Genomic DNA, 14,664 nt, shown 5'->3' on the forward strand with positions numbered 1-14,664 from the left:
TTAAGGACAGATCACAGCAAGTGTCACTATTGACACCCGATGCGATCGTTTTGCAGAGATGCGGAGCGGCTCTGTACAGAGCTCACATCTCTGTACTATACTCCGGCCAGCCAGTGATGTGAATAGAGCATCACTATCACTTCCTATTTCCCGCTGAGAGTGGTGATTGGCTGCAACCATCCGGCCAATCCCCACTCTGGGCGGAAAATATGAATGAGTGATGTGAATTTCTATTCATATCACTGGCCGGCCCGGAGTATAGTTCAGAGATGCGAACGTTGTACAGAGCCGCTCCGCATCTCTGCAATAGATAGGACGATCGCACCTGGTGTCAGGAGTGACACCCGGGGCGATCTTTCTTTTAGTTCAGGTACTACTACTCCCATCATTGAACTGTCTGTTCCATGCTGGGAGTAGTAGTCCTACCTAAACAATTAAAAAAAATAAGAGGGGAAAAAAAAGTGAAACCCACACACTTTATTAAAAATGAATTAAAATTTAGTTATAAACAAATATAAATGTTGTACATTTTTTCCCATCCCTACTACATCCTTTTTTTTTTTTTTTTTGGTACCCAACAAATTTTGAAAAAAGCGGCAAATTCCACTCAAAGTAAAAAACGCCAGAAAAACTGCCAAAACGTAGCAAAATGCTGTGGCAGTTATTCTGGTGTTTTTGCTGGCTTTTTTAAGTGTAAACACTTTTGTAAAAACAAAACAAGTGGAAACCTAGCCTAATGGAAAAGAAAAAAGTTTGTATATGGTTGCATCCTGATTTCACTGACTTAAAACAGAATTCTTGTGGTTTATGATAAGGAAGAAGACATTTTCAGTTTTATGCATAGTACACCTATCTATTGGAACTAATAAGAAAATAAAAATTAAAGCTCAATAAACTTGGGGGGAAAAAGTTGGTGCGTCTTATACGGCGAATACACACCTATCGCGGCGGTCCCTGCGGCCATCAAGGACCAGGACCCGCGGCTAATACAGGACATCACCGATCGCGGTGATGCCCTGTATTAACCCTTCAGACGCGCCGATCAAAGCTGACCGCTGCGTCTGAAGCGAAAGTGACACTAACCCGGCTGCTCAGTTGGGCTGTTCACCGCGGCGTCCCGAACAGCTTACAGGACATTGGGAGGGACCTTACCTGCCTCCGTGCCGGGATCCCCTGCATGGCCGGGGCTCTCCTTCGACGTCATCACGTCGTCGCGCACGCCGTCCCGTCATCCAATAGGAGCGGCGTGCGTAGCGACGTGATGAAGGCGACGTGATGATGGCGACAGAGAGCGTGGAACCTGAGGAAAAAGACGTCCGGAGCGTCGGGGACACGTGAGTACTACCTCCTATACCAGTGGTCAGGGAATCCAGGGCAGCGGTGACACGTGAGTACTACCTCCTATACCAGTGGTCTTCAACCTGCGGAACTCAAGATGTTGCAAAACTACAAATCCCAGCATGCCCGGACAGCCAACGGCTGTCCGGGCATGCTGGGAGTTGTAGTTTTGCAACATCTGTAGGTCCGCAGGTTGAATATCACTGTTGGGTTCAGATTTTTTTTTTCTAGATTTTGCACCTTTATAATTGGGTGCGTCTTATATGCCGGTGCGTCCTATAGGGCGAAAAATACGGTATCTGGTAAAAATGCAATGTGAACTTAGTTTAAGCTGTTGGATTTTATGCTGGCGAGAGTGCATATGATGTGCTGTCTGTGTCCAAGGGTAATCAGAAAAAAAACGAATGTCTGCGTTAAACCATTCCTCTGTTACTCCTCCTGGAAATAATATGAGTATATTGCCAATAGAGATGAGCGAACTTACAGTAAATTCGATTGGTCACGAACTTCTCGGCTCGGCAGTTGATGACTTATCCTGCGTACATTAGTTCAGCCTTCAGGTGCTCCCGTGGGCTGGAAAAGGTGGATACATTCCTAGGAAAGAGTCTCCTAGGACTGTATCCACCTTTTCCAGCCCACGGGAGCACCTGAAAGCTGAACTAATTTATGCAGGAAAAGTCATCAACTGCCGAGCCGAGAAGTTTGTGACGAATCGAATTTACTGTAAGTTCTCTCATCTCTAATTGTCAATAAGAGGTGTCCTGACTCAACGTGGTCAGACTGACTGGTCTTTGTAGTCAGCATTAATCGGACACATTATTTTATACAACAGACAACCAACCTGTTCACATTTTGCAGAGTTGGTATTCGGCTGTAACCTAATAAACCTACATTTCTCTGCTGAATCTGGTGATCTTTGTCTGAGCATGACTGTAAAGTTTTGGAATAATTGTTGGCAAAAACTAGGGTTAGATGACTGGTTGGCTGTGCCGGTATTAACCACGTAAAATTCAAAAATGCAATATAAAATTGTATACTGCACAATTTGATTAAATTTTTTTTTCTTTAATGTTTTTTTTTGTTGTGTTTATGTTATTGATGTTTTTTGTTTCCATAAAATTGTGCCTAGCAAGGTTGATTTTTCTCAAAACATGTCGGAGAATATTACATTTAATCTTTCATTTATTAAAATAAACTCACCTAAATGTATTTATTTTATTTAAAAATATCTTCTATGTACCGTATGTTAAAAAGTAGAGATGAGCAAACTTACAGTAAATTCGATTCGTCACAAACTTCTCGGCTCGGCAGTTGATGACTTATCCTGCATAAATTAGTTCAGCTTTCAGGTGCTCCCGTGGGCTGGAAAAGGTGGATACAGTCCTAGGAGACTCTTTCCTAGGAATGTATCCACCTTTTCCAGCCCACCGGAGCACCTGAAGGCTGAACTAATTTATGCAGGATAAGTCATCAGCTGCCGAGCCGAGAAGTTCGTGACGAATCGAATTTACTGTAAGTTCGCTCATCTCTATTAAAAAGTCTAGATCATGTTCTCCTGCCTTCAACCATCTTCTTGACTTTTGTCCTAGCCCATAAATTATAATATGCAAAAACCTTGTTCTATAGTAATTTTCTCACTTCGAGATATGGCAAAAGTGTTAAAGGGGTTATCTAGGAAAAAAAACATTTATATATATATATATATATATATATATATATATATATATCAACTGGCTCCAGAAAGTTAAACAGATTTGTAAAAAACTTCTATTAAAAAATCGTAATCCTTTCAGTATTTATGAGCTTCTGAAGTTAAGGTTGTTCTTTTCTGTCTAAGTGCTCTCTGATGACACCTGTCTCGGGAACCGCCCAGTTTAAAAACAAATCCCCATAGCAAACCTCTTCTAAACTGGGCGGTTCCCAAGACACGTGTCATCAGAGAGCACTTAGACAGAAAAGAACAACCTTAACTTCAGAAGCTCAAAAGTACTGAAAGGATTAAGATTTTTTAATAGAAGTAATTTACAAATCTGTTTAACTTTCTGGAGCCAGTTGATATATAAAAAACCCTTTAAGAAATTGGATGTAATCTCTACAGAAGAATAATCTGAACAACCAATGCATACAGGGGTATATTGTAATATTCTGATCGTACGTCCATTGACTTTTTATTGCAAATGGAATTACTAATAAAAATTCATTAAAAAAAAATTATAACCCCTCCCTCATTTTTAGGCTATGTCCACATGGCAAAATTTATGCTGTGTGAATGGGACAGCGGAATCATTAGTCAATATAGTGTATTGACTATAAATTCATTTCATTAAATACAGAATTTTCATACGAAATTCCATTAAGAAATTCTGGTATGTGAACATAGCCTTACTATTCTTCTGGGCAGGTGTTTCTTGCACATCGGGATGGAGAAAAGGAAGCTCTGAACAGCGTGATCAGCACCAATGGAACCAGCAGGATGTCAATGGGTATATGAATAACCCCCAAAAAGCAAGGATGTTCAGCGAAGCCCAGGGAAACAGATGAATTCCAGACGTAAGGCATAACATTTTATTTGGAAAGCCTACCGAAATAAGTCTTTGACTGGGCTGCGCCTGAACTTTTTAGATAACGATGGAGAAGACGACAACAGCACGAGATCAGGGGCAGGTGAGTACAGTTTTTTTTCCCCTGCCAATTCTAAAGGTATTTTCACACGTGTGTATTTTGCTACATATTTCTGCAGAAGTCAATGGGTAGCAAAATCAGCTGCAGAAAATACAGTCATGGCCGTAAATGTTGGCACCCCTGATATTTTTCAAGAAAATGAAGTATTTCTCACAGAAAAGGACTGCAGTAACACATGCTTTGCTATACACATGTTTATTCCCTTATCACTGCCTCGGCCGGTGATAGGCTGAGCCCACTGTCATGTATGGAGCCAGCCGGCCCCTTACATGACAGTGCGCTCAGCCTATCACCGGCAGAGGCCGGTGAAAGGCTGACGGCTCTGTGACATTCCCATCCCCAGCGTGAGGCCGATACCGTAGAAATGGGGGAACGTAGGAAGGGGAGTTAAAGTTTATTTTGTTTATTTTTGTAGCCCGGGCACAGGAATATGTAGTACAGCACAGATTTCCAGCGCCGGCGGCCTGCAACTCACAGGAGGATGAGGAGAGCAGCGCTTGAGGGTAACATGATTAGTTCCCCAATGTGGGGGACAGCGCAGCGCTGGGCTGATAAAACAGGGGAGCGGTGGGGGTTGTGGTTTTGGAGAGGCAGCGCCAACGGGTCACATGATGGGAGGGGTGGAAAATACTGTTAAATACTGTGTATAAAAAGATACTGTGATACACATACCGCCTAGCTCTAATATGCACCAAATATTTCATTCACATGCCGTATTTTCAGCCTGTTCTACGGATAAATATTTCATACTAAGAACGGTGGCTGATCCCATTAGATGAACACAGGGAAACTTTCCCCAAAGGAGGCAATATTGGACCTACCTAAGACCAAGTGACAATACAGTCATATCAATGTGCCCTAAACCTCAGACCCCTAATAAATCAATGCCCCATCCATACTATCCATACTGTTTCGTACATGGTGCCATCATATTCTAAAGTGCTGTACACCACATCTATCTCCTCATTCCATTCCTTGTCCATCCCACAAAAACCCATCAAAGCTTATGTTAAAGAAGACCACTAAACCTATATTCTTGTATTGTGGGATGGAACTGGAGAAACCAGAGGAAACCCACCCGATGGGATGTTGCTGTGGTTAAACATAAGCTCATAACCCAGACGTGAAGTGTAGACACGTAAACCACTGAACCTAAGAGTATTTCGTCCGCTGCAAAGGATGCTAGTAAATGATGTCAGTATTTTAAGCTTTTTATAGAACATCTGGGAAATTCGGTGTAATTACCTTAGCGTTATGTAATTTACTTGTATGACAGAAAAAGAACAGGCTATTGAATATAGGAACAAACAATGTAAGTGCTAAAGTATTTATGGCAGATGTGACCCTTATACAAGATAAAATTTACCGCGCAGAACAATCAGGTGTTAGAGGAGAATCGAACCTTTATACTACTGATCTAATGGCAAGAATCCAACACCTGCACAGCAACTGTGGGAGAATTCCTGCAGCCACATCCCCTCATTCATGTCATTTGTCTACAGTTTTACACCACACTGGCTATTTGGTGACTGAGAAGGTTTCTGAACATTTACAGATAGATGGCAGGAAGAGGAAATGATGGCGGGTGAAAAGTAAGGAGGAGCCACGATAATGTAATGAGGTACAGTATATCCAATAAGTGACTCCACCCCTCACATTATATATACAGTATATCCCATAAGTGAGTCCACCCCTCACATTATATATACAGTATATCCCATAAGTGAGTCCACCCCTCACATTATATATACAGTATCTCCCATAAGTGAGTCCACCCCTCACATTATATATACAGTATCTCCCATAAGTGAGTCCACCCCTCACATTATATACAGTATCTCCCATAAGTGAGTCCACCCCTCACATTATATATATAGTATATCCCATAAGTGAGTCCACCCCTCACATTATATACAGTATATCCCATAAGTGAGTCCACCCCTCACATTATATACACAGTATCTCCCATAAGTGAGTCCACCCCTCACATTATATATACAGTATCTCCCATAAGTGAGTCCACCCCTCACATTATATACAGTATCTCCCATAAGTGAGTCCACCCCTCACATTATATACAGTATATCCCATAAGTGACTCCACCCCTTACATTATATATACAGTATATCCCATAAGTGAGTCCACCCCTCACATTATATATACAGTATATCCCATAAGTGAGTCCACCCCTCACATTATATATACAGTATATCACATAAGTGAGTCCACCCCTCACATTATATATACAGTATATCCCATAAGTGAGTCCACCCCTCACATTATATATACAGTATATCCCATAAGTGAGTCCACCCCTCACATTATATATACAGTATATCCCATAAGTGACTCCACCCCTCACATTATATATACAGTATATCCCATAAGTGAGTCCACCCCTCACATTATATATACAGCATCTCCCATAAGTGACTCCACCCCTCACATTATATACAGTATATCTCATAAGTGAGTCCACCCCTCACATTATATATATACAGTATATCACATAAGTGAGTCCACCCCTCACATTATATACAGTATCTCCCATAACTGAGTCCACCCTTCACATTATATATACAGTATCTCCCATAAGTGAGTCCACCCCTCACATTATATACAGTATCTCCCATAAGTGAGTCCACCCCTCACATTATATACAGTATCTCCCATAAGTGAGTCCACCCCTCACATTATATATACAGTATATCACATAAGTGAGTCCACCCCTCACATTATATATACAGTATATCCCATAAGTGAGTCCACCCCTCACATTATATATACAGTATATCCCATAAGTGACTCCACCCCTCACATTATATACAGTATCTCCCATAAGTGAGTCCACCCCTCACATTATATATACAGTATATCCCATAAGTGAGTCCACCCCTCACATTATATATACAGTATCTCCCATAAGTGAGTCCACCCCTCACATTATATATACAGTATATCCCATAAGTGAGTCCACCCCTCACATTATATATACAGTATCTCCCATAAGTGAGTCCACCCCTCACATTATATATACAGTATATCCCATAAGTGAGTCCACCCCTCACATTATATATACAGTATCTCCCATAAGTGAGTCCACCCTTCACATTATATATACAGTATCTCCCATAAGTGAGTCCACCCCTCACATTATATATACAGTATATCCCATAAGTGAGTCCACCCCTCACATTATATATACAGTATATCCCATAAGTGAGTCCACCCCTCACATTATATATAGTATATCACATAACTGAGTCCACCCCTCACATTATATATACAGTATATCCCATAAGTGAGTCCACCCCTCACATTATATATACAGTATATCCCATAAGTGAGTCCACCCCTCACATTATATATACAGTATATCCCATAAGTGAGTCCACCCCTCACATTATATATAGTATCTCCCATAAGTGAGTCCACCCCTCACATTATATATACAGTATATCCCATGAGTGAGTCCACCCCTCACATTATATATACAGTATATCCCATGAGTGACTCCACCCCTCACATTATATACAGTATCTCCCATAAGTGAGTCCACCCCTCACATTATATATACAGTATCTCCCATAAGTGAGTCCACCCCTCACATTATATATACAGTATATCCCATAACTGAGTCCACCCCTCACATTATATATACAGTATCTCCCATAAGTGACTCCACCCCTCACATTATATACAGTATCTCCCATAAGTGAGTCCACCCCTCACATTATATATACAGTATCTCCCATAAGTGAGTCCACCCCTCACATTATATATACAGTATCTCCCATAAGTGAGTCCACCCCTCACATTATATATACAGTATATCCCATAAGTGAGTCCACCCCTCACATTATATATACAGTATCTCCCATAAGTGACTCCACCCCTCACATTATATATACAGTATCTCCCATAAGTGAGTCCATCCCTCACATTATATACAGTATATCCCATAAGTGAGTCCACCCCTCACATTATATATAGTGTATATCCCATAACTGAGTCCACCCCTCACATTATATATACAGTATCTCCCATAAGTGAGTCCACCCCTCACATTATATATACAGTATCTCCCATAAGTGAGTCCACCCCTCACATTATATATACAGTATCTCCCATAAGTGAGTCCACCCCTCACATTATATACAGTATATCCCATAAGTGATTCCACCCCTCACATTATATATACAGTATCTCCCATAAGTGAGTCCATCCCTCACATTATATATACAGTATATCCAATAAGAGAGTCCACCCCTCACGTTATATATACAGTATCTCCCATAAGTGAGTCCACCCCTCACATTATATATACAGTATCTCCCATAAGTGAGTCCACCCCTCACATTATATATACAGTATATCCCATAAGTGAGTCCACCCCTCACATTATATACAGTATATCCCATAAGTGAGTCCACCCCTCACATTATATATACAGTATATCCCATAAGTGAGTCCACCCCTCACATTATATATACAGTATATCCCATAAGTGAGTCCACCCCTCACATTATATATACAGTATATCCCATAAGTGAGTCCACCCCTCACATTATATACAGTATCTACCATAAGTGAGTCCACCCTTCACATTATATATACAGTATCTCCCATAAGTGACTCCACCCCTCACATTATATATACAGTATCTCCCATAAGTGAGTCCACCCCTCACATTATATATACAGTATCTCCCATAAGTGAGTCCACCCCTCACATTATATATACAGTATATCCTATAAGTGAGTCCACCCCTCACATTATATATACAGTATATCCCATAAGTGAGTCCACCCCTCACATTATATATACAGTATATCCCATAAGTGACTCCACCCCTCACATTATATATACAGTATATCCCATAAGTGAGTCCACCCCTCACATTATATATACAGTATCTCCCATAAGTGACTCCACCCCTCACATTATATATACAGTATCTCCCATAAGTGAGTCCATCCCTCACATTATATACAGTATATCCCATAAGTGAGTCCACCCCTCACGTTATATATACAGTATCTCCCATAAGTGAGTCCACCCCTCACATTATATATACAGTATCTCCCATAAGTGAGTCCACCCCTCACATTATATATACAGTATATCCCATAAGTGAGTCCACCCCTCACATTATATACAGTATATCCCATAAGTGAGTCCACCCCTCACATTATATATACAGTATATCCCATAAGTGAGTCCACCCCTCACATTATATATACAGTATATCCCATAAGTGAGTCCACCCCTCACATTATATATACAGTATCTCCCATAAGTGAGTCCACCCCTCACATTATATACAGTATCTCCCATAAGTGAGTCCACCCCTCACATTATATATACAGTATCTCCCATAAGTGAGTCCACCCCTCACATTATATATACAGTATATCCCATAAGTGAGTCCACCCCTCACATTATATACAGTATATCCCATAAGTGAGTCCACCCCTCACATTATATATACAGTATATCCCATAAGTGAGTCCACCCCTCACATTATATATACAGTATATCCCATAAGTGAGTCCACCCCTCACATTATATATACAGTATATCCCATAAGTGAGTCCACCCCTCACATTATATATACAGTATATCCCATAAGTGAGTCCACCCCTCACATTATATACAGTATCTACCATAAGTGAGTCCACCCTTCACATTATATATACAGTATCTCCCATAAGTGACTCCACCCCTCACATTATATATACAGTATCTCCCATAAGTGAGTCCACCCCTCACATTATATATACAGTATCTCCCATAAGTGAGTCCACCCCTCACATTATATATACAGTATATCCTATAAGTGAGTCCACCCCTCACATTATATATACAGTATATCCCATAAGTGAGTCCACCCCTCACATTATATATACAGTATATCCCATAAGTGACTCCACCCCTCACATTATATATACAGTATATCCCATAAGTGAGTCCACCCCTCACATTATATATACAGTATCTCCCATAAGTGACTCCACCCCTCACATTATATATACAGTATCTCCCATAAGTGAGTCCACCCCTCACATTATATACAGTATCTCCCATAAGTGAGTCCACCCCTCACATTATATACACTATCTCCCATAAGTGCGTCCACCCCTCACATTATATATACAGTATATCCCATAACTGAGTCCACCCCTCACATTATATACAGTATCTCCCATAAGTGAGTCCACCCCTCACATTATATATACAGTATATCCCATAAGTGAGTCCACCCCTCACATTATATATACAGTATATCCCATAAGTGAGTCCACCCCTCACATTATATATACAGTATCTCCCATAAGTGAGTCCACCCCTCACATTATATATACAGTATCTCCCATAGCTGAGTCCACCCCTCACATTATATATACAGTATCTCCCATAAGTGAGTCCACCCCTCACATTATATATACAGTATATCCCATAAGTGAGTCCACCCCTCACATTATATATACAGTATATCCCATAAGTGAGTCCACCCCTCACATTATATATACAGTATATCCCATAGCTGAGTCCACCCCTCACATTATATATACAGTATCTCCCATAAGTGAGTCCACCCCTCACATTATATATACAGTATATCCCATAACTGAGTCCACCCCTCACATTATATATACAGTATATCCCATAAGTGAGTCCACCCCTCACATTATATATACAGTATATCCCATAAGTGAGTCCACCCCTCACATTATATATACAGTATATCCCATAAGTGAGTCCACCCCTCACATTATATACAGTATCTCCCATAAGTGAGTCCACCCCTCACATTATATATACAGTATCTCCCATAAGTGAGTCCACCCATCACATTATATACAGTATATCCCATAAGTGAGTCCACCCCTCACATTATATATACAGTATCTCCCATAAGTGAGTCCACCCATCACATTATATACAGTATATCCCATAAGTGAGTCCACCCCTCACATTATATATATAGTATCTCCCATAAGTGACTCCACCCCTCACATTATATATACAGTATATCCCATAAGTGAGTCCACCCCTCACATTATATACAGTATCTCCCATAACTGAGTCCACCCCTCACATTATATATACAGTATCTCCCATAAGTGACTCCACCCCTCACATTATATACAGTATATCCCATAAGTGAGTCCACCCCTCACATTATATATACAGTATCTCCCATAAGTGAGTCCACCCCTCACATTATATATACAGTATCTCCCATAAGTGAGTCCACCCCTCACATTATATATACAGTATCTCCCATAAGTGAGTCCACCCCTCACATTATATATACAGTATCTCCCATAAGTGAGTCCATCCCTCACATTATATATACAGTATATCCCATAAGTGAGTCCACCCCTCACATTATATATACAGTATCTCCCATAAGTGAGTCCACCCCTCACATTATATATACAGTATATCCCATAAGTGAGTCCACCCCTCACATTATATATACAGTATCTCCCATAAGTGAGTCCACCCCTCACATTATATATACAGTATATCCCATAAGTGAGTCCACCCCTCACATTATATATACAGTATCTCCCATAAGTGAGTCCACCCCTCACATTATATATACAGTATCTCCCATAAGTGAGTCCACCCCTCACATTATATATACAGTATATCCCATAAGTGAGTCCACCCCTCACATTATATACAGTATATCCCATAAGTGAGTCCACCCCTCACATTATATATACAGTATATCCCATAAGTGAGTCCACCCCTCACATTATATATACAGTATATCCCATAAGTGACTCCACCCCTCACATTATATATACAGTATATCCCATAAGTGAGTCCACGCCTCACATTATATACAGTATATCCCATAACTGAGTCCACCCCTCACATTATATATACAGTATCTCCCATAAGTGAGTCCACTCCTCACATTATATACACTATCTCCCATAAGTGAGTCCACCCCTCACATTATATATACAGTATCTCCCATAAGTGAGTCCACCCCTCACATTATATATACAGTATATCCCATAAGTGAGTCCACCCCTCACATTATATACAGTATCTCCCATAAGTGAGTCCACCCCTCACATTATATATACAGTATCTCCCATAAGTGAGTCCACCCCTCACATTATATATACAGTATATCCCATAAGTGAGTCCACCCCTCACATTATATATACAGTATCTCCCATAAGTGAGTCCACCCCTCACATTATATATACAGTATATCCCATAAGTGAGTCCACCCCTCACATTATATACAGTATCTCCCATAAGTGAGTCCACCCCTCACATTATATATACAGTATCTCCCATAAGTGACTCCACCCCTCACATTATATACAGTATATTCCATAAGTGAGTCCACCCCTCACATTATATACAGTATCTCCCATAAGTGAGTCCACCCCTCACATTATATATACAGTATATCCCATAAGTGACTCCACCCCTCACATTATATATACAGTATATCTCATAAGTGAGTCCACCCCTCACATTATATACAGTATATCCCATAAGTGAGTCCACCCCTCACATTATATATACAGTATATACCATAAGTGAGTCCACCCCTCACATTATATATACAGTATCTCCCATAAGTGAGTCCACCCCTCACATTATATACAGTATATCCCATAAGTGAGTCCACCCCTCACATTATATATACAGTATCTCCCATAAGTGACTCCACCCCTCACATTATATATACAGTATATCCCATAAGTGAGTCCACCCCTCACATTATATATACAGTATATCCCATAACTGAGTCCACCCCTCACATTATATATACAGTATATCCCATAAGTGAGTCCACCCCTCACATTATATATACAGTATATCCCATAAGTGAGTCCACCCCTCACATTATATATACAGTATATCCCATAAGTGAGTCCACCCCTCACATTATATACAGTATCTCCCATAACTGAGTCCACCCCTCACATTATATATACAGTATCTCCCATAAGTGACTCCACCCCTCACATTATATACAGTATATCCCATAAGTGAGTCCACCCCTCATATCATATATACAGTATATCCCATAACTGAGTTCACCCCTCACATTATATATACAGTATATCCCATAAGTGAGTCCACCCCTCACATTATATACACAGTATCTCCCATAAGTGAGTCCACCCCTCACATTATATATACAGTATCTCCCATAAGTGAGTCCACCCCTCACATTATATACAGTATCTCCCATAAGTGAGTCCACCCCTCACATTATATATACAGTATATCCCATAAGTGAGTCCACCCCTCACATTATATACAGTATCTCCCATAAGTGAGTCCACCCCTCACATTATATACACAGTATCTCCCATAAGTGAGTCCACCCCTCACATTATATATACAGTATCTCCCATAAGTGAGTCCACCCCTCACATTATATACAGTATCTCCCATAAGTGAGTCCACCCCTCACATTATATATACAGTATATCCCATAAGTGAGTCCACCCCTCACAATATATACAGTATATCCCATAAGTGAGTCCACCCCTCACATTATATATACAGTATCTCCCATAAGTGACTCCACCCCTCACATTATATACATGATATCCCATAAGTGAGTCCACCCCTCACATTATATACAGTATCTCCCATAAGTGACTCCACCCCTCACATTATATACATGATATCCCATAAGTGAGTCCACCCCTCACATTATATACAGTATCTCCCATAAGTGAGTCCACCCCTCACATTATATATACAGTATATCCCATAAGTGAGTCCACCCCTCACATTATATATACAGTATCTCCCATAAGTGACTCCACCCCTCACATTATATATACAGTATATCCCATAAGTGACTCCACCCCTCACATTATATATACAGTATATCCCATAAGTGAGTCCACCCCTCACATTATATATACAGTATATCCCATAAGTGAGTCCACCCCTCACATTATATATACAGTATCTCCCATAAGTGAGTCCACCCCTCACATTATATATACAGTATCTCCCATAAGTGAGTCCACCCCTCACATTATATATACAGTATATCCCATAAGTGACTCCACCCCTCACATTATATATACAGTATATCCCATAGCTGAGTCCACCCCTCACATTATATATACAGTATCTCCCATAACTGAGTCCACACCTCACATTATATACAGTATCTCCCATAACTGAGTTCACCCCTCACATTATATATACAGTATATCCCATAACTGAGTCCACCCCTCACATTATATATACAGTATATCCCATAAGTGAGTCCACCCCTCACATTATATATACAGTATCTCCCATAAGTGAGTCCACCCCTCACATTATATATACAGTATCTCCCATAAGTGAGTCCACCCCTCACATTATATATACAGTATCTCCCATAAGTGAGTCCACCCCTCACATTATATACAGTATCTTCCATAAGTGAGTCCACCCCTCACATTATATATACAGTATATCTCATAAGTGACTCCACCCCTCACATTATATATACAGTATATCCCATAAGTGAGTCCACCCCTCACATTATATACAGTATATCCCATAAGTGAGTCCACCCCTCACATTATATACAGTATCTCCCATAAGTGACTCCACCCCTCACATTATATACAGTATCTCCCA

General features: G+C 40.4%; 1 protein-coding gene across 6 annotated transcripts in view; it reads right to left on the bottom strand.

Annotated features, from left to right (window-relative positions):
- Positions 1 to 14,664, bottom strand: part of TRERF1 (transcriptional regulating factor 1) — a 221,414-nt gene that overhangs the window by 78,026 nt on the left and 128,724 nt on the right. The window lies entirely within an intron of this gene.

Source organism: Hyla sarda, chromosome 3, assembly GCF_029499605.1.
Source record: "Hyla sarda isolate aHylSar1 chromosome 3, aHylSar1.hap1, whole genome shotgun sequence".
NCBI lineage: Eukaryota > Metazoa > Chordata > Amphibia > Anura > Hylidae > Hyla > Hyla sarda.